Source organism: Sminthopsis crassicaudata, chromosome 3 (genome assembly GCF_048593235.1).
Source record: "Sminthopsis crassicaudata isolate SCR6 chromosome 3, ASM4859323v1, whole genome shotgun sequence".
In the NCBI taxonomy this organism is placed as follows: Eukaryota; Metazoa; Chordata; class Mammalia; order Dasyuromorphia; family Dasyuridae; genus Sminthopsis; species Sminthopsis crassicaudata.
In genome coordinates this window covers 209732566-209760450 of record NC_133619.1, presented here as the reverse complement: position 1 = coordinate 209760450, position 27885 = coordinate 209732566, and positions in this window count along the sequence as shown.

The window sequence follows — 27885 nt, the reverse complement described above, 5'->3', positions numbered from 1 at the left end:
GATCTTTGGAGGAAGCTAAATGGAGACAGAAAGGAGTGCACTTTCTTCTCAGCAGTTCATGAAACCTGTATATAAATTGATCATATACTAGGACATAAAAACCTCAAAATCAAATGCAGTAAGGCAGAAATAGTAAATGCATCCTTTTCAGACCACAATTCAATGAAAATTACATTCAATAAAAAGCCAGAGGGAAATAGACCAAAAAATAATTGGAAACTAAATAATCTCATCCTAAAGAATGATTGGGTGGAAACAGCAAATCATAGAGATAATTAATAACTTCACCCAAGAAAATGACAATAATGAGATATCATACCAAAATGTGTGGGATACAACCAAAGCAATAATAAGGGGAAATTTTATATCTCTAGAGGCCTACTTGCATAAAATAGAGAAAGAGAAGGACAATGAATTGGGCTTACGACTAAAAATGCTAGAAAAGGAACAAATTTAAAACCCCCAGACGAAGAGTTGGCTCTATAAAAAAACCAACAAAATAGACAAACCCTTAGTAAATCTGATTTAAAAAAGGAAAGAGGAAAAGCAAATTGTTAGTCTTAAAAATGAAAAAGGAATAAATAATAAAAAATAAAGAGGAAATTAGAACAATAGTTAGGAGTTACCCAACTTTATGCCAATAAATTCTATAACTTAAATGAAATGGAAGAATACCTTCAAAAATATAGCTTGCCCAGATTAACAGAGGAAGAAGTAAATAGTCTAAATAGTCCCATTTCAGAAAAAGAAATAGAACAAGCTATTAACTAACTCCCTAAGAAAAAATCCCAAGGACCAGATGGATTTACATGTGAATTCTACCAAACATTTAAAGAACAATTGACTCCAATGCTATATAAACTATTTGAAAAAATAGAGATTGAAGGAGTCCTACCAAATTCCTTTTATGACACAGACATGCTACTGATAACTAAACGAGGTAGGCTGAAAACAGAGAAAGAAAAGTATAGACCAATCTCCCTAATGAATATTGATGCTAAAATCTTAATTAAAATATTAGCAAAAAGACTACAGAAAATCATCCCCAGCATAATACACTAAGACTCAGTGCAATTTATACCAGGAATGCAGGGCCGGTTCAATATTAGGAAAACTGTTAGCATAAGCAACTATATCAATAACGAAATTAACAAAAACAATATGATCATCACAATAGATGCAGAAAAAGCATTTGACAAAATCCAACATCCATTCCTACTAAAAACATTTAAGAGTATAGGAATAAATGGACTATTCCTTATAATAATCAGGAGCATATATTTAAAACCATCAGTAAATATCATATATAATGGCAATAAATTGGAACCTTTCCCAGTAAGATCAGGAGTGAAACAAGGTTGCCCACTATCACCATTATTATTCAATATTGCACTAGAAATGCTAGCCTTGACAATAAGAGCTGAGAAAGAGATTCAAGGAATTAGAGTAGGTAATGAGGAAATCACACTATCACTCTTTGCAGATGACATGATGGTATACTTAGAGAACCCCAAAGACTCTGCTAAAAAGCTATTAGAAATAATTCAGAACTTTAGCAAAGTTGCAGGATACAAAATAAATCCACATAAATCCTCAGCATTTTTATACATTATCAACACAATCCAACAGCAAGAGATACAAGGAGAAATTCCATTCAAAATAACTGACAATAGTATAAAATATTTGGGAATATATCTACCAAAGGCAAGTCAGGAATTATATGAGCAAAATTACAAAACACTTGCCACAAAAATAAAGTCAGATTTAAATAATTGGAAAGACATTAAGTGTTCGTGGATAGGCCAAGAGAATATAATCAAGATGACAATATTCCCTAAACTAATCTATTTATTTACTGCCATACCAATCAGACTCCCAAGAAACTATTTTAATGACCTAGAAAAAATAAGAAAATTCAGATGGAAGAACAAAAGGTCAAGAATTTCAAGGGAATTAATGAAAAAAAAAATCAAGTGAAGGTGGCTTAGCTGTACCTGATCTAGAACTATATTATAAAGCAAAAGTCATCAAAACTATTTGTTATTGGCTAAGTTCACAGGAAAAGATAGTGAATAAAAATAGCAATCTAGTGTTTGACAAACTTAAAGATTCCAACTTTGGGATAAGAATTCATTATTTGACAAAAATTGCTGGGAAAACTGGAAATTAGTATGACAGAAACTAGGCATGGACCCATACTTAACACCACATACTAAGATAAGATCAAAATGGGTCCATGATTTAGGCATAAAGAATGAGATAAATAAATTAGGAGAACATAGGATAGTTTACCTCTAAGACTTGTGGAGAAGGAAGGAATTTTTGACCAAAGGAGAACTAGAGATCATTATTGATCACAAAATAGAAAATTTTGATATCAAATTAAAAACTTTTGTACAAACAAAACTAATGCAAACAAGATTAGAAAGGAAGTAACAAATTGGGAAAACATTTTTATATTAAAGGTTCTGGTAAAGGCCTCATCTTCAGAGAATTGACTCTAATTTATAAGAAATCAAGCCATTCTCCAATTGATAAATGGTCAAAGGATAGGAACAGATAATTTTCAGATGATGAAATTGAAACTCACTCCACTCATATGAAAGCGTGTTCCAAATCACTATTGATCAGAGAAATGCAAATTAAGACAACTCTGAGGTACCACTACACACCTGTCAGATTGACTAAGATGATAGGAACACATAATGATGAATGTTGGAGGGGATGTGGGAAAACTGGGACACTGATGCATTGTTGGTGGGGTTGTGAAAAAATCCAACTATTCTGGAGAGCAATCTGGAATTATGTCAAGAAATTATCAAACTGGGCATACCCTTTTGATCCAGCAGTGCTACTACTGGGCTTATATCCCAAGGAAATACTAAAGAAGGGAAAGGGACCTGTCTGTCCCAAATTGTTTGTGGCACCCCTTTTTGTAGTGGCTAGAAGCTGGAAGATGAATGGATGTCCATCAATTGGAGAATGGTTGGGTAAATTATGGTATATGAATGTTATGGAACATTGTTCTCTAAGAAATGAACAGCAGGATGAATACAGAGGGGCTTGGAAAGACTTACATGAACTGATGCTGAGTGAAATGAGCAGAGACCTTCTGAATCTATTTGGTTCTGCACATATATATTGTACCTAGGATATACTATAACATATTTAATATGTATGGGAATGCTTGTCATCTAGGAGAGAGGGTGGAGAAAAGGAGGGGAAAATTCAGAACAGAAGGGAGTACAAAGGATAATGTAAAAATTACCTATGCATATGTACTGTCAAATATGTTATAATTATAAAATAAAATTTTTTAAAAATTACATAAATTCCAGAAAAAAAATAACCAAAGCTATGATATTTCCTGTAGAGGGCTGAAACTGAAAAAGGTATGCTTGAAATCAGACAAGAGCGCACACTTAAGGCTAATTACCTATTTGATGTGAGATAATGGCTCTATGTACATATTTAGATGAGATCATGATGTGATGGTTCTCACCATTGGTGCTTGCTGAATGTTTTTGTAGTTAGATAATAAGCAAGGACTGGAGGGCTGGGGGAGATTAGTCAGAGTCACTTGTTGGCAGGAAGAGGAGAGAAGCTGGAGACTCCAGGCTCCACACTCCATTTTTGGCATGCCTCTAGGCACCTTGCCAAAGACCAAGGACTTTGATTTATCCTGACTCTGGCTGATCCTGAGGCCCTCCAAGGAGCTAGCCCATACTTTTATTTTAAAATTCTTTGTTCTATTATTCAAGGCCTATCATGTTTTCATTTTGGAAAGCATCCTGTATCAAAATAAATTTGGTCATGACAATTGTCAGTAAATAATCTGAAGCTCCTCAGATATGAGTTATCAGTTGGAAAACTGACCCTGCTAAGCCCCCTAAAACCCTCCATATGGGCTCTTCCTTGCTTCAGCCTTTTAAAAGATTTATAGCTGGTTCCCAGCAACACCAACAAGTGCTTGGGTTCTGCTGGCGTAGGTGATCCTACCACCCTTCCTCATTAGAGCTTGGGAGGTGGTTATTTAATCTATCCTCATGTTTCTTGGACAGAAGGCATACAGTCTGTTAGATTAGCTGTGTTATAGATGAGTGATGAGTGATGAAACATACATGAAAGTTAACCTCACAATATTTGACTTTTTCGCAAAATTAATGGTTCCCAGTCAATCATCTACAACATGCCAACCCACTCTTGTTTAGCAATCCAAAGAAATTTTTCATAATCTTTAATTCTCTTTGGAACCAGGGAAGATAGAAATCCTCTTCAAAAATACTTTCTGATCTTGACCAAGTCCTTTTTTTTTTTTTTTTTTTGCTATCTGGAAAATAAGGGAAGGGTGCAACTATAAATTTACCTTTTATTCTATATCTAAGAATGGCATTTTGAATTTATTTATTATGTATAAAAGTAGACTTACCTACCATAATGGCATACTCGTGAATTATGTTAAAAATGGCAAGGAAATATCTTAAAAATTTTGCAAAACTGACAGAATCATGGCATATCAAAATTAAGGACACAATCTTTAAGAGGTTTTTTATTAAGCAAACCAAAAGGCACATGGGAATTCCCTCTCAAAACATGTCCAGTAAGTTATGTAATCTCTGCCAAACATTTCACATTAACCCTGTAGAAACTGCCAAATCTTTTATTCCTGGGACTTTTCATTTGGAGATCTCTTGTAGGAAGTTAATTGGTGGATTTTTTCCATTTCTATTTTAACCTCTGGTTCTAGGAAATAGGGCAGTTTTGCTTGACTATTTCATGAAAGATGTCTAGGCAGTTTTTTGATTGTTTTGAGACAATCCAATAATTTTTAAACAATCTCACCTGGATCTTTTTTCCAGGTCAATCGTTTTTCTAATGATTTATTTCCTAGTTTCTTCTATTTTTTCATTCTTTTGATGTTGTCTTCTCTGATTTCTCATAGTCATGAGCTTCCAGTTGCTTCCAGTTGCTTGATCTAATGTTTACGGAATGATTTTCTTCACTTAGCTTTGATGTCCCCTTTTCCATTTGGCCAGTTTTGGTTTGGAAAGCATCATTTTCTTCACTATTGTCTACTTTCCTTACCATTTGGACAAGCTGGCCTTTTAATAGTGTTATTTTCTTGGGTATTTGTTTTTCTTCTCTACCAAGCTGTTGACTTATTTTACATGATTTTCTTGCATCATTTTCACTTCTCTTCCCAATTTTTCCTCTAGTTCTTAATTTTTTTTAATACTTTAAAAGTTCTTGCATGAACTGAAACTAAAATTTCTCTTGGAAACTTTGTATGTAGAAACTAACAATATTTTTTTCTGAGTATGTGTTTTGATCTTTGTCACCAAAAGTATCATTCCATGGTCAGAATTTTTTCAGCTGTTTGCTCATTTTCACAATTGATGACTTTTTCATTCTTTATTCAAGTAAAGATCTGCTTCCAAAATGGAGGGTGCTCTGTTCCCAAACTTCAGAAATTTTGTTTAACTTTTTCAAAGATACCTCTAGGGACATCACAGAACAGTTTTCTGTTCTTCCACAAGGTGTGATTCAAGGAGAGATGTATTTACTACTCTCCTGGCCTGGGAGTTATCTCAAGCATTCTTTTTTGGCTCTGGAACCATGAGGATTAGTTGTATCTCCACTGTGGACACAAGATCTGGAACTAATAGTGTTCCTCCTTGTCCAAAGACTGCCACCAATAACTGACTCAGAATCAAGTATGGGTAAATCAGAGTTGGGTATAGTTAGAGAGTGTGGGTATAATTTGATTTTATTATGATAATAGGAAAAAAAATGAAATAGAAAAGGGCTTGTACTGGGAAAAAACTGAAAAAAGGAGGGAAAATAAAAGAAATTACATCTCATGAAGAGGCAAAGAAGACCTATTATAATAGAGGGAAAGAAGGAAATGGAGTGAGCATTGTGTGACTATTACTCTCATCAGAATTGGCTGAATGAGAGACTATCAGATATATTTGGTTTCACAGAGAAACTTGTCTCACCTTATAAGAAAGTGGGAGGGGAAAGTGGAGAATAAAGGAGAAGGCTAATAAAAGGGAAAACAGAAGAGGGGAAAGGCATAAGGGGGAGGAACTCTAAAAAAGGAGGGCTGCTTGAAAGGTGATGATCAGAAGCAAAATGGAGGAGGGAAGGGGGAAAGGAAAGAGAAAAGCATAACTTAGGGTAAATAAGATGGCAAGAAATACAGAATGTGAATGGAATGAATTCTCCCATAAATGAAAGTACATAGGAGGTAAGGGCAGGGGGGGGAGCAAAATTTATTATGCTTCAGGTGAAGTAAAAATTTTAAGCAGAGGTAGTGATGCTGATCTAAGATCAAGTAAAAGCAAAGACAGATCTAATTAAAAGAGATAATGAAGGAAACTATCTTGTTAATGAAGCAATATCAGCATACTAAACTTATGTGTACCAAGTGGTATAGCATCTAAATACCTATAGGAGAAGCTGATTTGCAAGAAGAAATAGACAGCAAAACTATACTAGTGGTAGATCTCAACCTTGTCCTCTCTCAAGACTTGATAAATCGAACCATAAAATAAGGTAAGGAGGTAAACAGAATGTTAGAAAAGTTAGGTATAATAGATCTTTGGAGAAAAGTGAATGGAGGTAGAAATGAGTTTATTTTTCTCAACAGTTTGTAGAACCTATACAAAAACTGACCATATATTAGGGCATAAAAACTCAAAATCAAATGAAGTAAAGTAGAAATTGTAAAAAAAAAATTTCAAGATCACGATGCAATGAAAATCCCAAGCAAAACAACGCCAGGGAAAAAAATAGACCAAAAATTAATTGGAAACTAATCTAATCCTAAAGAAGGAATGAGTAAGACAACAAATCATATACACAATAAACTTCATCCAATAGAATGACAAAGACAACAGCCTAACAATTTGTGGGATGCAGCCAAAAAAGTTATTAAAGGAAATTTTATATATCTAGATGCTTACTTACATAAAATAGAGGGGGAAAAAATCAATGAATTGGCTTACATCCAAAAAAGCTAGGAAAAGAACAACTGAAAAACCCTTAAATACCAAATTTGAAATTCTGAAAATAAAGTGGGAGATTGATAAAATTGTAAATAAGAAAACTATTGAATTAATAAATAAAACTAAGTTGATTTTGTGAACAAAACAAATAAATCTTCAGTTAATTTGACTAGAAAAAGGAAGGAAGAAAATCAAATTGTTAAGTCTCACTAATGAAAAGGAAGAACTTGCCACTAATGAAGAAGAAATTAGAGGAACAATTAATTCTTTTACCCAACTAAATATATAAATTTTAATAAAATAAAGTAAAGGAATGTCTACAAAAATATAGATTTTAATTTTAAAATTATACATTTTAAAATAATATATAAAACATTAAAAAAAAGTAATCATTATTGAAAATTATAATCTCTAAAGTCCTGGGGGGTGAAGCATATCAGGGCCGGAAGTCTACAAAAATCTAAATAAAAAGAAGAGAAATTGAGATATAATTAATTGACATTTACTATTTTGACTTCTATTTTCATTTAACATTTTATATTCGGGTACCCTGAGGAGGACAGGGATGGGGGGGAAAAAAAAAAAGAAAAAAAAAAACTAACAAAAAACAAAAACCTAAAGGCATTTTCTGAGATATTACTACCAAAACAAAACAAAAGACTCAACCCACTGGGGGGGGAAAGCTTGCATGTATGCATGGTGGTAAGTTTGGTTTGGATTTTATGTTAGTTTCATAAGATAAACTGAAATTGTATTGCAAGAATCAATTAAGTCTTAAGTAAAAATTAGTCTATGATAGTGTAAAAATACACTATCTTCTCTTAAATGACAGCAATTCTATAAGATGATCTGGCTTTATGTAAAGATTATTAACATGACATTACAATTGACCATTTTCAGTAAATTCACAACCCAAGGAGATAAAAGCAAGCAACACACACAAAGAAATGCACATGCACAAGCATCCCCTATACATATTCTCTAATACTGACTGCTGCTGCCTAATTTGGGAGAAAAGGCACAACACTATCCAAAAAGTTCAGTTCCATTTGAGATAAAAGAACATACATGTCTTATTTTGTACTTCATAATAAATTCTTAGGCTTTTACTACTGACAAAAATGACTCCTTCATTTCAAACCAGATAACCCACTTCTACAAGTTATCAATATTCCCACAAAATGTATATATTACAATATCAAGTCAAATCTATCAAAAAATCCTTGTTCTGGAATAACAAAATTATATGAATATAGAGACATCAGGTGTCCTGCAATCTAGAATTAGCAATTTACTGTATAAATTACTGTATAAATAAATACAGTATTGCTTAATGCACAGTCATCACTAATCTAAAGATAAATTACAATTTACTCTAAATGATTTTTTTGTCTTCTGGCATTTCAAGATCAACCAATCTATAAAATTTTGCATGTCATATACAACATGTGCCAGGTGGGAAAACGGAGTACAAAGAAGAAAAAATCCATACTCATAAGAAGCCAATTTTAAATCTGTGTTAGTTTTTTTTTTAATAGTATATAGGGCAGAGTAGTCACACTAGCTTTTCCAACTGACTTTTTTTATAATGTGTATGTTCTTTGGTGTTAAAAAATGAAAATTACATAACATTTCACGGTTTCCTTTCCAGTATAATGGAATTTTATAGTTTAAAATAATGTTCCAGTAAAATGGAATTTTATAGTTTAAAATAAAATAAAGTGAGCATTATTTATCATATAGAAATGGTTTCTCTAAGGTACTTGCTAGTATCTGATGCCCCTGGCTCTCTTCAGATTGCTTCTTAACAGATAGTAATTTTAAAAGTTTAAAAAGATTTTTAAAAAACAGACATTTTTAAATTGCTAACTGCTCTATTTCTTTATTATGTGCAAACCTGCAAGCATTCTAGATAAAAATATAACATTTACACATTATTACAAATGATATTTGGTTATGCTGAAAGAAATCATATTAGGGATATGAAGTTGAAATAACACAACTTGAGCTAATATAGTTCATTCATTTATGACAAATATACATCTTTGTAAAAATTGACAAATATTTTAGTTTTTGCACTTGGCATTTTTGAATGGCAGTCTGTGGAAAAGGCTGACAAAACATTAATGAAATAGCAATTTTTCTAAGATAAATTAGTTAAATTACAGGGCAAGTCTGCTAAGAAATGCTTTTTCTTGGGAAAAGTTTGCAATTTGAATATTTATATACACAGCCATACTCAGACAAATGCACATGCACAAGCATCCACTACACATATTCATTTCTAGCATACTAATAAAGTGTATGTAAAACAAAGTGAGGTTAGAATCACACCATGATCAAGGGAAAAGTGGTATCAAATCTCATTTAAGAATATTCCTAGGCCATTAATTTTTTAACATTTAAAAGATTAAGTGGTGATTAAATATTTTCCTAAATATCCTTCTTGTATTAACTTTATCTTTAATTTTTCCCTTTGCATCTTACTGTTTTGGTAGGCACTGATGAAGAGGAAGATATAAAAAATTAGCTTCTCTATCTAAAAAAAAAAATCTAATGCTAAAAAATTTTTTTGAAAGGTGTTCAAATTAGTATAATGGGGATTATTTCGTAATGTGTATGTATTGTGTTTTTCTTTACAATCAGGTATAGAATTGATTTTAGAAACATGCAATAGACATGTAGGAATTTTAGTTATTTAAATAGAATTCAGATTAACACATGTACTACATCATGCACATATCCAAATTTAAAAGATATCATGAACAGAAATCTGTGGAAAGTGAAACGCTTAAATCTTTCCATATATATGAGTTTTTTCAATATTCAGGTTTTGAAAAAAACTCCAGAAATAAAAAGACACATTATGATGTTCTTAAAATCTAGATACCTAGACTATTATCTTGATATTCCCTTGCTTCAAATAACAACAAAACACTTGAGGTAGAGATTTTTATTTCAGCATGTGATTATGTGACTTTATCTTATTTTATAATTTAAGATGAAAATGTTACTACTTTTTATTCAGTTCTGATTTATTCAGAAACATATATTCCTAAAAACTCACAAACTGAAATGTTCAAAATGAAGGAATAGCGTTTTCCTTAAGATATAGATTTCTCTAATCCTTTAGTTTATATCCCTGCTTCTGAAAAGAAAACATTGAAAAGATCAAGCAATTTGGTATCTGTTTGAGATGGCTGGCATGAGAAGAAAATTTTGTATTTTTAAATGTATATACATTTTTTACTACCATTTCAAATTTGCCCTGGTAAGTAGTAATTTAACGTCTTACATTTTTCTACTACAAACATGTCTATACATATAGCTATCAATTTTGTATAGAACCACCAGAACAAGGAGTTGGATGCTTTTTAGTGAATTCTTGAATCAAATTACAGTGGGGCCTGTTTCCACTAAAGTATGTCCAATGCTTCACCTGGGTGTACAATTACCCTAGGTTTTTCTAATTTAATCAACAAACTGATTATTAAGTATCCTCCAACAAAGTATCCTCCATTTATTTGTTAAGATCCATTCAAAATTAGGTACTAGAATAGAAAGACAAAAACAGACCCTGCCCTCAGGAAAGACTATAAGCTCTGGCATTCTTCTTTCTTAAAAAGAATAGTTCTAGTAACTAAATTTTTATACCACCCGAGACCAAGATATCTAACTAAAGAGTGATTTACTAAAAGCAGGTTGCTGCTAAATATAAATGCCTTGTCAATTGCAAAAAGTACAAAAGTAAAAAACTGGGGGATATTCTGAATCAGTCCACTCTCAATTTTGAGAGCCTTACTCAGTGATGAATTAGTCACCACTATACTAGAGGAAATGAACCATACCAACAAATTTTTACTGTGAATAAAACTAGAAGAAACAAGGAATGGAAGGGTGGTGTACACAGTCTGTTTCTTGGGCAGACAATTAAAAGAGTTGATACAATTTCTTTTCCTCTCTCTTGGCCATTATGCCTACCTGTGTTCATGAGTAAGTACTCAATTTATTCATGAAGATATATTGCAAATGATACAGAACTAGATGAATTCTACAAAGATTTAGATAAGATCCTGCAAACTACATTAAGATGTGAATACAAACCAATTAAAACAAGAGAATGATAAGGAGAAAGTGTTTTAGAAAGCATGGTTTGCAATTAAAACATGAAAATAATATGAAGACCAAATGATTACACAAATGGATTACACAAAAGGTTCATACTTTTGTAAATCATGAACACTTCAAAGACAATTAAGCTAGAAGATGTTAGATGATGACTTCTTAAAAATATCACACATAAAAAACAAAAATCCTCTTTTAAGAGATAAGATGACAAGTTAGTATTGTGAAAGTAATTTCTGAATCAAAAACTGATGTCAGAGTGATTCCTTAGAACAAAGACCACCAAATTAGAAAAAAAAAATAGAGATTAAAATTTTAAAACCCATGGAATTCCTACAACAAGTTACTGACAGATACCAAGAAATTCAAAACAAAAGAGGAAAGATATTAATATGAAATATCTCTATTTCCTAATAAAGTCTCCTATGACAGAAAAATATAAAGCACAGAAATTTCTTTGAGGATGTCACCAAACACCCAGATGGTCAGTCAATCATGCAATATCATAAATATTCAATATTCTGGATGACACACACAATAACAAGGATACTCAAATGCTCACCAAATTAATTTTTCTCCTTCCCTAATTCTACTTCTTTACACAACTGGGCAAATGATGTTCCTGAAGCTCACCATGACCTTCCCTGCTCAGGATTCCTCCAGGTTCCCTACAATTTCCAATATAAAACAAACTTCAACTTAATATATAAAGCCATTTGGTGTCCAATTCTGGCCTAACACTTCAGACTTAATACACACAATTCCTCTTCAACATTGCCTATGCCTCACTCATTCCAACTATTCTACACTTTATGTCTCTGTGACTTTGTATAGGCTCTCCTGAATACTTTCAAAAGATGCTTTCTCCTCTGACTCCACCTGTAAAAATCTTTAAGTTCTTTCTAAACTCCATGCTCAAAGGATCCCCCTTGTGTGAAATCTCCCAAATTAAGAGTGCTTTTTTTTCCCCATCAAATTATCTCGTAGTTATCTTTATCTGTCATGTGAGCTCTTTGAGGATATGAATTGTTTTTCGTTTTATCTTTGAATTGATAGTGCCTCTCAAGTACATTAAACAACATATTTTATTACAGAATGATTTCTGTGCAAAAATTGTAATATCTTGATACATGATCAGAAAAGCACAAGAGTCAGTCATGTAGTGAGAACAAAGACATCATGAATCCTGTATTAGTGCCCAAATTTAAAGATTCCCAAAGAAAGGAACACTAAGCAGACCTTTTGTGAAGAAGTTATGGGAAACACAAAAAAAAAAATTCACAGCATAAAATAAAAGTATAAATCGTGAAGAGCATGATTCAGAGTGTTGACTGAAGCAGCATTAGGTATCTGCTAAAAATATATTTTTTAATTAAGTGGTGCTGCAGAAATACATTCTCTTTTCTAAATTTCACAAGATACTAAATTTTAAGCAATATGATCCCTAGTTATCAGCTAGGAAGCCTTCAGGTTCATAAAAATTTCACAAAAAGTATCTTAATTTATGCCTGAATCTGACTCACATTTTAAAAAATTCTTCTGCAAAGTTCAACATGCAGCAAATTAAGCAATTTCTCAGCTTCATCTCCACTCAATGAACGCTTCCCTAAATTTGTGAGCACTTGATTGAATATTTATAAAATGATTGTATTTAGGCCTCTTGAGTTTCACCCTTCCTCAATTTCTTTTGGCCAGAATTTTCATTTAGTATTTTGTATTTGAGATCCATATTTATATGCGAGAAGATTCTTGGCACAATTATCAATGTAAAAATAACTAATTCCTTCATATTACCATTGCAAACAATCTTTTCATATGTTTTTAAACTTTTAGTCGTTTCCTTTTCTAACATTATTGGAATAATTATGGTGTTCAAATGATAGCTAGATAATTTTGATAAATACACTTTAAGAGTAGGAAATAAAAAAAAAAACACTTAATAGAGAAAAAAAATTTTTTTAAACCAGAGAAAAAGAATTAAGAGATTTTCAAAAACAAGTATGTATTTGTTGAACAATTATGTATGAAAATGCATGGAAGACCTGGGCAAGTCACTTAATCCCAATTGCCTCAGAAAAAAAAAAAAAAAAAAAAGAAAAAAAAAAAAAGAAAGAAACAAAGAAACAAAGAAAATGCATGTAAGGAAAGCAAGGGAGATATCAAATAACAATCTTGTTGAATTACCATCAGTAGGGTTTTGCCCCTCTGGGCATATATAGATATCTGGGGCCACTTTTGGATTCCGATGGAGAACTGGAGATTGCCAGGCAACTAAAGGAAAACAAAAACATTCAAAAGTATTTCATTGCTGTCCAGTTATGGGTTTTATGAGAGTATTTTTACTTCATTGGGAATTATAAATAAACTTAAAGGCCAAGTAACACAATGATGGTAAACAATTCTAGACAGCTTTATATCAGTTTTAAATGTTTTGCAAGGTCCATGTTTAATTAAAGGCAGTTAGGTTCATCATTGATAACAATGTACTTGATAGAGAAAATACATTTTTTTAAATCACAAGAAAAGATTCAGGAGAGATTTTCAAAATTATTTCTTTGTTGTTCAAATAATGATCTTGTTGAATTACCTTCAGGGTGGTGTTCCTCCTGTGGGTCCACTTTTGGACTCCTCCAGAAAATACGGGACTCCCAGACCACTAAAAGAAAACAAAATCATTCAAAAATACTGCAGTGCAGTCTCCAGAGGATAGCGTGGTTTCTTTGCCAAACATGAATAAACTTAAAGTACAAATACAAAATTAAGAAATAGAAAGTTCTAGATAACTTCATATCAGTTTAAATGTTTTGTAAGTTCAATTTTTAATTAAAGTCTAAGTTCATCATTTCTATATAAAATTTTATTCACAGAGGATAGCGTGGTTTCTTTGCCAAACATGAATAAACTTAAAGTACAAATACAAAATGAAGAATAAAAGTTCTAGATAACTTCATATCAGTTTTAAAATGTTTTGTAAGTTTCAATTTTTAATTAAAGTCTAAGTTCATCATTTCTATATAAAATTTTATTCACATATAGTACAGAATGCATTCACCACAGCACTAATAATACACTTCAAATTTAATATGAGCTTACTAAGAAACATTAACATAAATGTACACACTTTAAGTTGAATCATTTTGAGTCAAAGTACTATAAATTAAGGATCAGTTACTTTAATATTTCCTTAAAATATGTGATGTATCCAAATTGTACAGGCCAATCTACTTGCCATATTATAATGTGTGGGTGGGAAAAATAATTCTGAGGGATCTCAGTTCAAGAATTCACTGTTTTATATAGCACTCTAGTCACTGATCTTTACAAAAGAACTTGAAGGATCAACCCACAAAGCTATCCTCCTGTTTTTAACATGAGGACAAAGATTGTATGCTAGAGTCATCATGAGAGACATCTTTTGGGAAAAAAAAAAAGTCAAGACATATATATTTAGGAATTAGAAATTTAGACACTTTAAAAAAATGTTTAGGAAAAAAAAATCTTTTTCTGCCCCTAGTAACTCACCTGGTCTGGGTGATTCCTGGGTCTCAGATCCAAGGTCACTATCTACAAGCAATATAAATGTGTCCAGAATACATTAATTGACTCATTAAGATAAATACTATAACATTATACCAAAATGAGCACCTGTTTTAACACTGGTATAGCTACTCATGCTTTATCCTGTTATTTTATTTCATTAGGAAGTAGAAGTGGTGGACTATTCATGAAAACCCAAGTTAAGCTTTATGTGAATCTACACAAGCCAGGAATATATTTACAGGACAGGCTGGCTGCTGGTTTTCTGTCTTTGAAATTTACATTGGTAACTCTAGAGAGCTTCATCACCAAAGAGTGGGTACTGGATTAAGTGTGGCATCATTTTAATCTTTAAAATGAAAGATAAATTAACAAGGTCAAGGGCACAACATTGGGGAATTCTTGACTGGCCACAAACTTCCACACTTCTAATAATCCCACTTAATTCATATCTTTTGGTTTTGAGAATTCATCTCATTCTGAATTTTTGTAACTGTATATTCCCATCAAGTTCACTTCTCTCCCTCTTTCTGAAATAGTCCAAGAGATGGTGAAAATAATCTTGCTGAAATCTAGGTATACTACGTTTATAGAAGGTCCTTTAATACCAATAGAATAAGTGCTGAAAAGTGAAATGAAATTAAAGTCACAATGACTACTTCTTAATGGATTTACAGTGGCTCCAAGTATTATTATCTCCTTGACATGACCACAATACACTATTCTGAGAATTTATTCTGAGGCAGGTTTTTTTTCTTTCTTTTAGGTATTAAAATTATTGGTTATGGTTATAGAATTGACATCTTTTTTCTTTTCAGAAATCAGGAACATGCTTGCCCAGAAGTTTAAATTCTATTCAGCTCAGGTGACAAATTCCATTCCTATAGATGGAAGACTAGATTCTAATTTCACATCAGTATTTGAAGAATTAGGAATTCCATTTGTGAAAATAACCTTTCCATTACTGAAGAGTGTAACTACCATCTTAACTTGGTAAAAATGTTCTTTGAAAAGTTGCTGTAAATTATACTCATCCAAAATGGCCTTTCCTGATCCTAAGAAGAATTAACAAATCATGAAGACATCATTAAGAAATGATTAACCTCTCTGATAGCTGTTTCCAATTAATCCTGAATATATCTTGTTTGCACATAGGTATTTACATGTTGTCCAGCTCATTAAACCAGAGAGAAAAGGGACTGTATTTTGCATTCTTTGTAAATACATAGTTGGATCATATGCAGGGAAAGTTCCAGTGATTATTTTTTCAAGAGTAAATTCTCTGAATAAATATCTTCAGTGCAAGTGCCTGAATTTTTCTGCTTCCTTCTGATATATACACTTTACCAAATATGTACTTTATTTCACATTAATAAGGATAAACTTTTAAAATACATAATTACTTCTGGTGGGATTAAAAGGCTTCTTTGGCTTAAATTTATAAACTGCTTTGAAGTTTACAAAGTATTTTCCTTACAATACACACCATTTTGCTGATGAGAAAACTGAGGCTTAGAGGTAAAGTATAAAAGTAAACTTCTTTTCACCTAAGTAACCATTAAACCTGGATTAAAACCAGGCTGCTAAATCTTATACTGCTTTGCTACAAAAATTCTACCTTACAATTACAAATTCATTCAATTCAATTCCATAAATTCCCATTTTAAAACTACTTAAAGCAATGCCAAGAGTGATTAATAGAGTTAGTGACTTTGAGAGGGGATGTCTGGGGCAGTAGAAGAAAAGGAAAGGCTGAAGAAAATGTACAAGGGAATTCCATATCAAAGACAAACTTTAAAAAAAAAAAAAAAGGTTGCCAGAAGTCAGGGGCAAGGGGGTAGAGGGAGAAGAGGGATGAGTTTTATTTAGACTCTTAAACCTAGAAATCATTTTAGAGATTACTTAATCCAATCGCATCATTTTACAAATTAGAATGAAGTTCCAGTATAGAAACGTGACTTTTCCAAAGTTATATGTGTCAGTGGTAAAATTATGATTAAAAATGTGATTTCCTAAGGACAGCTAGGTCAGCTAGCTCTGAAGTCAGGAGGACCTGAATTCAAATCTGACCTCAGATACTTAACACTTACTAGCTGTGTGACCCTGGGCAAGTCACTAAGTCACTTAACCCCAATTGCCTTGGCCAAAAAAAAAAAAAAAATTGATTATCTGAATCCAAGTTCAGAGCTCTTTCCTTCATGCCAATGTATTCCAAAACAAATTATACTGTAGCAAGTAAAATACTTAAATGTTTTATGGTATTACTTCAATAGTTTTATTAAGCACACCTCTGCAAGGCACCCTGTTACATCACTGATCACTCTATCTTTCACAAGATGCAGCTTTTGGGGGAAGGATATAACCTTAGATAACAATATCATACAAGGGAGGAAAAGAGGGGCAGGAGGAATTAGCTTAGCTTCCCTTATGCTGTGAGAATAAAAGATGCAGTTCTAAATATTCATTCTCATTCAGCCACATTATAGGTTATATAGGCTTTCTTGTTTTACCCTGTTAACCTAACACCATTCACAACTCGTTTCTATAACAAAAGTGTTGCAAGTTAAATACAGCTAAATTTTAAAACACTAGGATTCTGCTAAAGTCACAACAACATTCAAGGAAATATAATTATGAATACTTAACTTGTGCAATAAAATATTCTAGGGGTGAAAATGTTAAAATGAAAAATGACATCTTTCCTAAATGAATTTACAACTCTAATCAGAGGATAAGACATACATGAATAATCATAATCCAAGAAATGTAGTGAACAGGAAGATCAAAGAGATAGGGATGTATTTCTTGATGGGGCAGTGACTGATATAAGAATTTTCATGGAAGAGACAGAATTTGCTTAAGTCTAGGAGAAATAGAATATCTGAGAATATTCACACAGATTTAAAAAGGGGTAAAACAAAATAAAGAGTCAGGGCACCATTTCACTATTTGGTGACTAAAGTATATAGAAAAAGAAAAGCTTTGTAAGAAAAAGCTAAATAGAATTAAGAATAATTTAACAATTATAAAAATATTCACTGCTTACCTTCATTCACAATACTGCGTATGGAAATTCGGTTACTGTCAGAGATAGGAATAACTTTTCTTTGAAAAATAACATTAAAAACACTTTAAGATTTAAAAATCACAAATTTACATTTTTTAAAAAGTTAGTGACATAGCACAATTAAGCAAAATCATTGTGAAAATAATCACTTTCTGATGAAGTATATAAATTAGAGGAAAGTAATATAATAAATCATTCTAAATAGCAGATAAAAAAGCAAAAACAATAGTTTCAGCAATATTTTTGTATCAAAAACAAAAAAAATTTGTAATCAAAAAACAATTCTAGATCAAGGAAGACAATTTGTTCTTCAAATACATGTTAATGTTTTTAAAAATTTTTAAACTAAAAATGAACTTAAGAACTTATCAAGATTTCCAAATACTATGATACATGAAGTTTATTTTATACAACTAAACTCTTAATTAGCTTTCATTATATAGATAGTATATAATGCTATGTGGAAATGCAAAAAGCAAGATATTGACTCTCTAGTCTCATATATTATAACAATATTGCATAGTATATAAAGAATGGTTTAATCTATATAATCAGAATTAGCTACTTAAGTAATCAAAGTCTTCAGTTTCTATATATAGCCTTCACATTCAAATGTATTTAAAACTGAAATCAATAATTCTTAGAAGTTGTTACTCCACTGAAAAAATTAAATTGAGTTGATTTATTATCCCCTCCCATTCAAGTTAATGAACCCCTTGAAATATGTTTATTAACCAGTCAGTGGTCCATGAACCCTGCTCTTACTGTTGGTGGAGTTAGAAGTTGATCCAAACGTTCCAGAGAGAATTTTGCAACTGTGATCTAAAACAATTCATACTGTTTGATCCAGCAGTCCCACATCGAGATCTGGAGTCCAGGGGCAGCTAGGTGGCGCAGTGGATAGAGCATCAGCCCTGAATTCAGGAGGACCAGAGTTCAAATCTGGTCTCAGACACTTAACACTTCCTAGCTGTGTGACTCTGGGCAAGTCACTTAACCCCAGCCTCAGGAAAAAAAAAATAGATCTCTACCCCAGAAATTAAAAAAATAATGGGGAAAAGTACTATTTGTATCAAAATATTCAGAGCAACTCTTCTCATGGTTCAAAGAAACAGAAATCTAGGTGATGCCCATCAGGTGGGAAATGGCTGAAGAAGTTGTGATATATAATTGTAATGGAATGATTCTGTGCTCCAAAAAAGAACAAGCAGGATGCTTTCAGAAAAACCTGTAAAGATTTCCATGAACTACAAAAGAGATGCAAAGGGAAGTGAGCAAAAGCAGAACAGAGTACACAGGACAAGGATTATTTAACAAGTATCAGCTGTTAAAGACTTCACCTTCAACAATGATCCAAAACAATCCCAAAGATTCATAATGATAGTGTGTTGCTAACATGGGAAAAGTAGTCATTTTATTTATTCCACTTTAATGAAGTGGAACTTTTTTTTTTCTTTTTTTAGAAACAAAGGAAAGTTAATCTGGGTTATCTTTTGTAAAAATGAAGGCTCAGGAAAGACTAAGATCAAATCAGTAGTTATAAAAATCAGAATCTACCCCACACCAAAAGAGAAACTAATCCTACAAAATTACAAAATAGTCCTTAAAAGTAATTATCACCAAAATTGGCTTACAGGGAAGAGAGGGGAAAAAAATCTCCCAATGTTGTTTTCCTCTTTGAGGGGCTAGAGGGCAATGAGTATGGAAGGAGCATAGCTCATACAGGCAGTGGGTTAGTTGTATTGGCTAGTTTTTTTTTTTTTTGTTGTTGTTGTTGTTGCCTTTAAAATCCTTTTTTACTTTATTTTTTTAAATAGTAATTTATTTTTCCAAATATATGTAAAAATAGTTTTCAACTTTCCTTTTTTACAAATTTTTCTCCCTCCCACTCTTATCCCTTCTCTCCCCCCCCAACATGCAATCTAATATAGTTTAAATATATGCAATTCTTTTAAATATATTTCCTTAATTGCCAAGGGACTAGGAAATGGAAGGGAAATAAAGAAAACAACATAAACTGACATACATGTCAACCTAAAACATTTTTCTTAACACAAAATTCTTTCAATAATTCATTTTCATAAACTCAAATTCAACTTGAAGGTTAACAACATAGTTGGAAGCAATCAGGTTTTAGGCTTTACCATATTTTCCCATCTTCTTGGTCGTAAAACTTATGTGGAAAGAAAATCCACATCAATTATATGTAACTTCAGATTACTCCTAGACTGCTCCTACACTTTTCTCGGAATATTTCCTCCAGGTTAGCTATGAGCAGCAAATTCATGTATTATTTTACAATTCACTTAAAAGTTTTACAAAAAACCAACTCACTTGCTGTAAGCAGAAATACCCTGAGAATTCAAGAATGATAATGTAGGTCTTAAGCAGGAGGAAGTGAACAAAAACCATAAAAAAAAAAAAAAAAAAAAAAAAAAAAAAAAAAAAAAAAACTTAAATGGGAGAAGGGTAAATCATAAAAATGATAAGTACAATCATAAATAATTTCAGGTTGGTGAACAATGTAAAATACATAAAGCTGTGATGTTAGCAAAGGGAAATTGCCATGTCCTTTTCAGAATTGTATGACAAGGACTTGAAAAATATATCAAAATACATCAAGGGAGGTAAATATACTTAAGAAGCTATTCCAATTCCTTGGCTCTTTTTAAATTTGGATTTTTTCTCCAGAGGCAGGGAACGTCCAAATCGAATTAGATTCCAATTACATTGTTGAAAAATTTAAGTTTTCTTTACAAACTAATGCCATCAGCAAAAGTTCAGCCTGCCATTTCTTTAAGAAAGCAGGCTTTCCCCCCTTCAGGGCTCCAGGTTTTCCAAGAAGAGGCAAAAATGGGCCAAACAAAGGTCTCCAGAATAGCAAACCTCAGTCCCCGGGCCTCGACCCAAACAGCAGACCCCACGGTGCCAGGCAACCCCTCATGTCCCCTCTTTCCTACCTTTTCTTTTTGCGGCAAATCTTACACGGAAAACAATTCATGAATGCCAGACTTGTATAGATTTTATACATTACGCGGAAGTGGGATGAGAGAAGGGAGAAGAGAAACAGGGGAATAAAAAACAGGAGAGAAGTAAAGCTGAATGGGAAGGAGTTAGGAAGAGCTCCCACAGAAGACAACCTTTCAAAAAAGCTGTAACTCCCTGACTGACCTGCGGGACCCACCCCAATATTTATAGGCCTGGAAAGCCCCGCCCACTGTCCTGGGGCAATGTTTGCCTCAGTAACCTAGGCTACTAGCCTTTGATTGGCTGGCTATTGTATCTCCCACCCTCCCACGCCCAAATAGGACAATAGGGAAAACAATGAGGCTTTGCTTAGGGGAAGGGATGGAGGGAGGGATTGAACAACCATTCAATGAGGGAGTCCCTGTCCCTAGGACTTCTACCCACTTTGTGTAAAGGAATCCTAGCCAGGCCTGAGGACTTTTTTTTCCTGTTTCCTAACTTTTTAAAAAATCTCTTAAAATTATTATTTTCTCTAGTTACATGTAAAAAAATTCTTTACATTTGTTTTTAAAACTTTCAATTATAGATTCCCACCCTTCCTCCCCACCTTGAGAAGACACACAGGTGAAGATATGTAAATCATTTCCCTAAAAATCATCAAGAAAACATATATTTCAACCCCTTGTTTCCCCATCCAAAAAAAAAAAACCCTTCAAAATTATGTACTAAAAATAAACAGTATGTTTCATTCTCTATTTAGACACAATCCTTTTTCTGAATATGGACAGCATTTTTCATTATAAATACTTTAAAGTAGTGGTGGATCATTATATTGCTAAGAATAGTAAACTCATTCACTGCTAATCATCCCATAACATTGCTATTACCATACATATAGTACATTTCACTTTTCTTGAGCTCATGGGAGGACTTTCTACGAGAGAGCATCCTGCTCATCATTTTCTATAAAACACTATTCCACCATAATTACAAAATAAGTCCTTTTTTAAAAAATTTATTATCACTCTTTTGTGGGATCAATACCTAATATCGATATTGTTAGGTCAAAGAAAATCCATGATTCCACACCTTTTGGAGCCTTTTTGATGATATATCAGTTGGGGAACGATCATATGTTTTATAAATTTGACTCTTTTCCCCCATACATTTGAAAAATGAGGCCTTCATCAGAGAAACTTGATTTGAAACCACCATCTCTCCTCATGGCCTTCTTTGAAGGGAACTAAACTAGACGGTGCTGAGGGGAAGTCCAAGAAGTGGGTGTAAATTTGTTAGGAACAGATTTGAGTGCCAAATTGGATATCCAATTGGTACCACAGAGGACTCAGGTTATACTAATCAGAAGACTGTTATTACTGAAAGAGGAGGGGAAAAAAATGAAATAATCCCAAGTTTGGGCTCAGCCCCACAACAGAAACTGAGTAAACCCTCATAAGAACAGACTGCAGTACTGGAGCATTGTAGTCAGAGTCAGATCTCCCTTTAATATACTAAGCCCAGGGATTAGTAAATTATTCCTAGGTGTAAATTAGTAAATTATTCCTAGGTGTATATTGTATCTAGGTTATATTGTAACACATGTAAAATGTATGGGATTGCCTGTCATCAAGGGGAGGGAGTAGAGGGAAGGAGGGGATAATTTGGAAAAATGAATACAAGGGATAATGTTATAAAAAATTACTCATGCATATATAATGTCAACAAACTCTATAAATGAAATTTTAAAAAAAGAAAACAGCTTCTTAGACAGTTCATAAATAGGTGGGGGAATTTTCTGAAATTGTTAAATCTAAATTTGTGATTAAATATTGACATTAGAAATGTCAAAGAAAAAAAAAAGAATCTTGCTAAAATCGGGGAGTGGGTGGGGTGAGGAGGACAATCCTCTCCTGGGAAGTCCACTGTTGAGGAGGCCAATTTTATAAAAGCTGAAGCCCAGCTTATATAGTATAAAAACACAGCCCACTCACCACCCATTGAACTTCATACTGATTGATCTATACATATGGAAGGATGATGAGCTGGCTAAACTGGCTGGGGAGGGATGCTAGTTGCCTAAGGGGATTTCCAAAGTTTCATTTCTTCAGGGTCATGTAATTTCTAGGAAATCAAAACTGAGACCTAAGTTTTCACATACTTCAGCAGATAATTTCTGACAAACTACATTACTTGTCCCACACAATTTGTAAACTTAGTTTGAGTAAAATTAATTCACTTTTCAGTATGTGTCCCAACCCTTTTCAGTGTTTCTTTTTTTTTTTTTCCCTTAGAGGCTTTGGATGCAGGAGCTTTGCCTTTGTTATCTTCTGAGTGCGTTTTTTGATCTTCCTTTCAACCGTAATCACTCTTCATAATCATAAAATTTTTTCTGTTGTCTACTCATTTTCCTAGCCTATTATGTGACTTCTAGCTGTCTGTAAAAGTAGGGTTCTATCTCCAGTGTGGAGGGTATATTGTTCCAAAGTTTGTTTTGTGTAGTTTCCTTCTGAGATCTTTCTAGGGACAAGATCTCTCTTCTGACCTGGAACTATTAAGAAGATCCTTGCCCCCATGCAACACTCAAACATGTGGGATAAAGCACCAGAGTCCTACTTTTCTGGTGCTGAGGTTGGGGCTATGGCCAGGGATGCACTGTTGAGGACTGTACACTGGGCCCAACTGCTGGTCTTACATCCTCTTGCCACAGATCTTTCTGTGACCTTCCAAGTTCTCTTTGTCATCTCTGAGCTGAGAACTCCGGAAGCCACAAGTGTTGCCAGGGAATCAGAGGTCCTAGACCTATTCCTTCTTTCCTAGGTAGGGCCCTGTATGAGGCTGCACTGGCCCAGCCTGTACCTGGACTCATCTACCTCAAAAAACTGAGTATAATTCTTCAGGAAGAAAGGTGAATATTCAATGTAATGGACTTTCCAGCACATGTGATGAAGAGACTACAGAGCTGAATAGAATATTTGATTTTCAAATACAAGACTCAGGAAAAGTATAAGGAAGAACCCAGAAAAGGGAAATCATAAAGCAATAAATAAGGTTAATCTGTTTACAAGCCCACAGCGGAATATCATACTTGTAACTCATAAGAACTTTCTTATTATTATGTCCCTCAGGAATGTATATGTAGACAGAGGATTCAGGTGTGAGTTGGCTATAAATGGAGGATATTTAAACAAAGAAAATTAAAGGGTGAGAAAAAATGTAATGGGAAAAAAGGAATGGGAGAAGAGGAATGATGTCAAATTTCTGTCACTACAGAGGCAAGAAAAAGAAATAGAAGAGAAGGGGGAGGACTAAGTGAACCTTACATATATCAGAATGGGCTCATCAAGGACATAAAGTGCTAAAAGGGAAAGGAATATGGGAAAAATGAAGAGTGTTAGAAGAGAGCAAGTGTTGGAGGAGGGGGTGGTCAGAAGCAAAAGAGGTTTCAAGAAGAACAGGTGAAAGGGGAGAGAGAATGCAATAAATGTGGAAATAGAGATGGTAATTATGAAAACTTTTGAAACAAGTTTCTCTGAAGAAGGCCTGATTTCTCACATGTACAGAAAACAGTCATCTTCATTGCAGCTTCAGATTGCAGAGGGCCCAAGACCTCTCTCCCCTAGGCCTGCCTCATCACACTCAATAATGTCTTTTGGAAGCATGTCTGTCTTGGCAGCTATCTCAGTTCAGTCTTGCCTTCTTTTTTCACATGGTAAGGGGAAATAAAACAGCCAGAATATCACAACAAATCTCTCAGACTCAGAGTACAGTTAATACTTCAATAAGGTTGCAACTAAATATATCTTCCCTCCTACTTAGTTATTTAAATCCAGTAGTTCTTAAAAGTTTTCAGTGTGGTGTTCCATATATCATTTAATACTCTTTCAAATGTCTTTTTAATAGAAACATATTTCTACTTAATTTACTCAGTTAAATATATTGTTGGGAGGACAAAAATAAAAGTTATGTAAATTCTTTTCACATGATTGAAAATACTTAGGAAGTGAAGAAAATTTTAGTACTTAGTAACATTCAAAATAGGATTAATTCAACAAACCTTTATTAAGTATATGTTAAGTTTTAGGTAGGATAAAATGTTTAGTAATACTATATGAATTCTGACCCACAAGGAATTTATCATCTGTTAAAAATGTAGAATTTTAGGCATATATATGTATATGTATATAGATAAATGGAGAAGATGAAGGAAAGAAGAAAGAAAAAACAAGAGATTCATGGAAAGAGAAAGGAAGAATAAAGGGGAAAAATCATAAAAATTCAACTTCAGTGTTGAAGGAAGGCTTCTTGGATGGAAGGACATTTCATTTGGGCTTTAAAGAATTCAAAAAGCCTAAAAGTGGTGGCATATCCATCAGTTAGGATTTAAAGATGAAAAACCATCTCCAGATCATTGATAGTGGTTAGTTTAAGCCAGGTTTTAGTTTAGGGTAGGCCCCTTTATCAGGACTTTGCAGTTAAGCTAGTTTCTTCTTATGAAAGCTGACTGGACCAGAGAGCTTGGTTATCCTTACATGAACTTGAAACTTGTAACATCGTCTGAAAACTTAACTTTGAATATTTTTCACACTACCAAATTTTAAAAGGTGAAGTAGAGAAAGATGTTAGATATCTGTAATACAAAAAGAAATACAATATGAAAAAATCAGGGCAAAAAAATTGAGGGATACTCTAACAAAATAACTATAAAATACAATTGTGAGGGTTCTCAGAATTATTTAAAAAACGGGAGAAGGGAAACGAAACAAAGTAAAGGAAACATGAAAAAATGAAAAGCTTTTTAAGAAAGAGCTTATCAGGATAAAGGAAAATTTAACAATTATAAAAATATCCAACCTTGCTACCCAATCACATGGCTATGAGCTATGAAATATTAAGCCCTAGCATAAGAGGAAGAATTTTCCTTTAAAAAATAACATAAAAGGATCACTTTAGGATGTAAAAAAACAATTTTAGGGTAAAATGATTTATATTTTTACAAAACATTTCTAAAATGAGTAAATAAAAGTTATTACTATGTCACATTAAGCAAAATCATTTTGATCATAATTGCTTTCTGATGATCTATATAGATTAGAGGGAATATAATAATTTTAAATGGCACATAAAAACAAAAATTTCATAAATATTTTTGTATCATTTAAAATTTTTTCATCTAGTAGGCATCCTTGAGGTCAAAGGATAGATTGAATTTATTGGCTTTTATATAACTCCACATAATTTTTTAGAATGATTAAAAGTCACAACTCCACCTAAAGAGATCTTAAAGAAGGGAAAGGGACCTGTATGTGCAAGTATGTTTGTGGCAGCCTTCTTTGTAGTGTCCAGAAACTGGAAACTGAGTGGATGCCCATCAACTGGAGAATGGCTGTATAAATTGTGGTATATGAATAGTATGGAATATTATTGTTCTGTAAGAAATGACCAGTAGGATGATTTCAGAAAGGCCTGGAGAGACTTATATGACCTGATGCTGAGTGAAATGAGCAGGACCAGGAGATCATTATATACTTCAACAACAATGCTATATGATGATGAATTCTGATGGACGTGGCTCTCCAACAATGATATGAATCAAATCAGTTCCAATAGAGCAGTAATGAACTGAACCAGCTACGCCCAGTGAAAGAACTCTGGGAAATGAGTTATGAATTATTATATAGAATTGCCAATCCCTCTGTTTTAGTCTGCCTGCATTTTTTATTTCCTTCATACGTTAATTGTACATTATTTCAAAGTCTGATTCTTTTTGTGCAGCAAAATAACTGTATGGACATGTATATACATGTATTGTATTTAACATATTTAACATGTATCAGTCTACCTGCCATCTGGGGGAAGGGGTAGAGAGGAGGGGAAAAATTGGAACAAAAGGTTTTGGCAACTATCAATGCTGAAAAATTACCCATGCATTTATCTTGTAAATAAAAAGCTGTAATAAAAAAAAAAAAGTTACAACTCCACCCAAAGGTCATTGGAGTGCCAGCCTTCCCACAAAGCCTTCAACAATTGTCATTTTTCTGACAATCTGAGGGGTGTGGAGTAAACTTTAAGAGTTTAATTTTGAATATCTTCTAACTGTAAATCTACAAACTTTCATTCTTTGACCATATCTTTGTTGAGGGATGACAATTTATCTATGTTGTATTAAGTATAAGAGCTGTGGAAGGGCAGGTTGAGCTCCTTACCCAGTGTCAGGAAAGACTGAGTGCAATGTCCCTTTAGGATATTCCAGGTATGACAAGTCATTATTTCTGTTTGCTTCAGTTTCCTCATTCCTCCTCCCCCCCAAGGACTTTTATAATCATTTGATGATCTTTAATACTTAGTTTATGTATTCATTTATATTTTACTGTGATATATGCTTTAAAATATATACAGCACTGTACTTTCTAGTAAGGATGCATATAGCTGACAGTCTCTGAAGAAATAAATTTGAAAACCATATGAAGGATAATATGGAAATTTTTGTTGTATAGGTTTATAACAAGCATTGTATTTTTTTTTTTTTGCTCAGTTGATGGGGGAGGTGAGAAAGAAAAGACAGATTTTTATAGAGTGAAAATAATAAAATTCAATTTGCCAAAGGGGGAAAAATTATTTTCACTTAAAAGAACAACTGAGAGGCTATCACCATTTTTGATCGCCATAAACTATAGTACCTTCTATCTCTTTCTGTGATTTTTAGTTACTAAACTCTGTCCATATTGTGTGTTCTTCTCTACAAAAAGCTCCTTGACTAATACCAGGATAGGGTTTTAGATAAACTAGGTACTTAAAATTTAAAGTAGGCATTTTTGATCAAATAATATGCCTGTTATTTCCAAGATTCCCTTTTTTAATGGTTTAAAATTATATTCCCAAGTAATATGTAAAACCATTTTTATATTTGTTTTCAAAACTTTTAATTTCAGATTTTCTTCCTCCTTCCCTCTCCTTGGGAAGATGCATGTCAAGTTTTGAAAACATTTTGATAAAAGTCATGAAGAAAACAAATCTGCACCATGCCCCAAGAAAAAACAAAAAGCCTCAATACAAAAAGGAAAAACAAAAAGTCTGCTTAGATCTGTGCACAATCAGTTCTTTCTCTGGGTATCGGTAGCTTTTTCAAATGAGTCCTTCAAAGTAGTCCTGGATCATAGTGTTGCTGAAAATAGCAAAGTT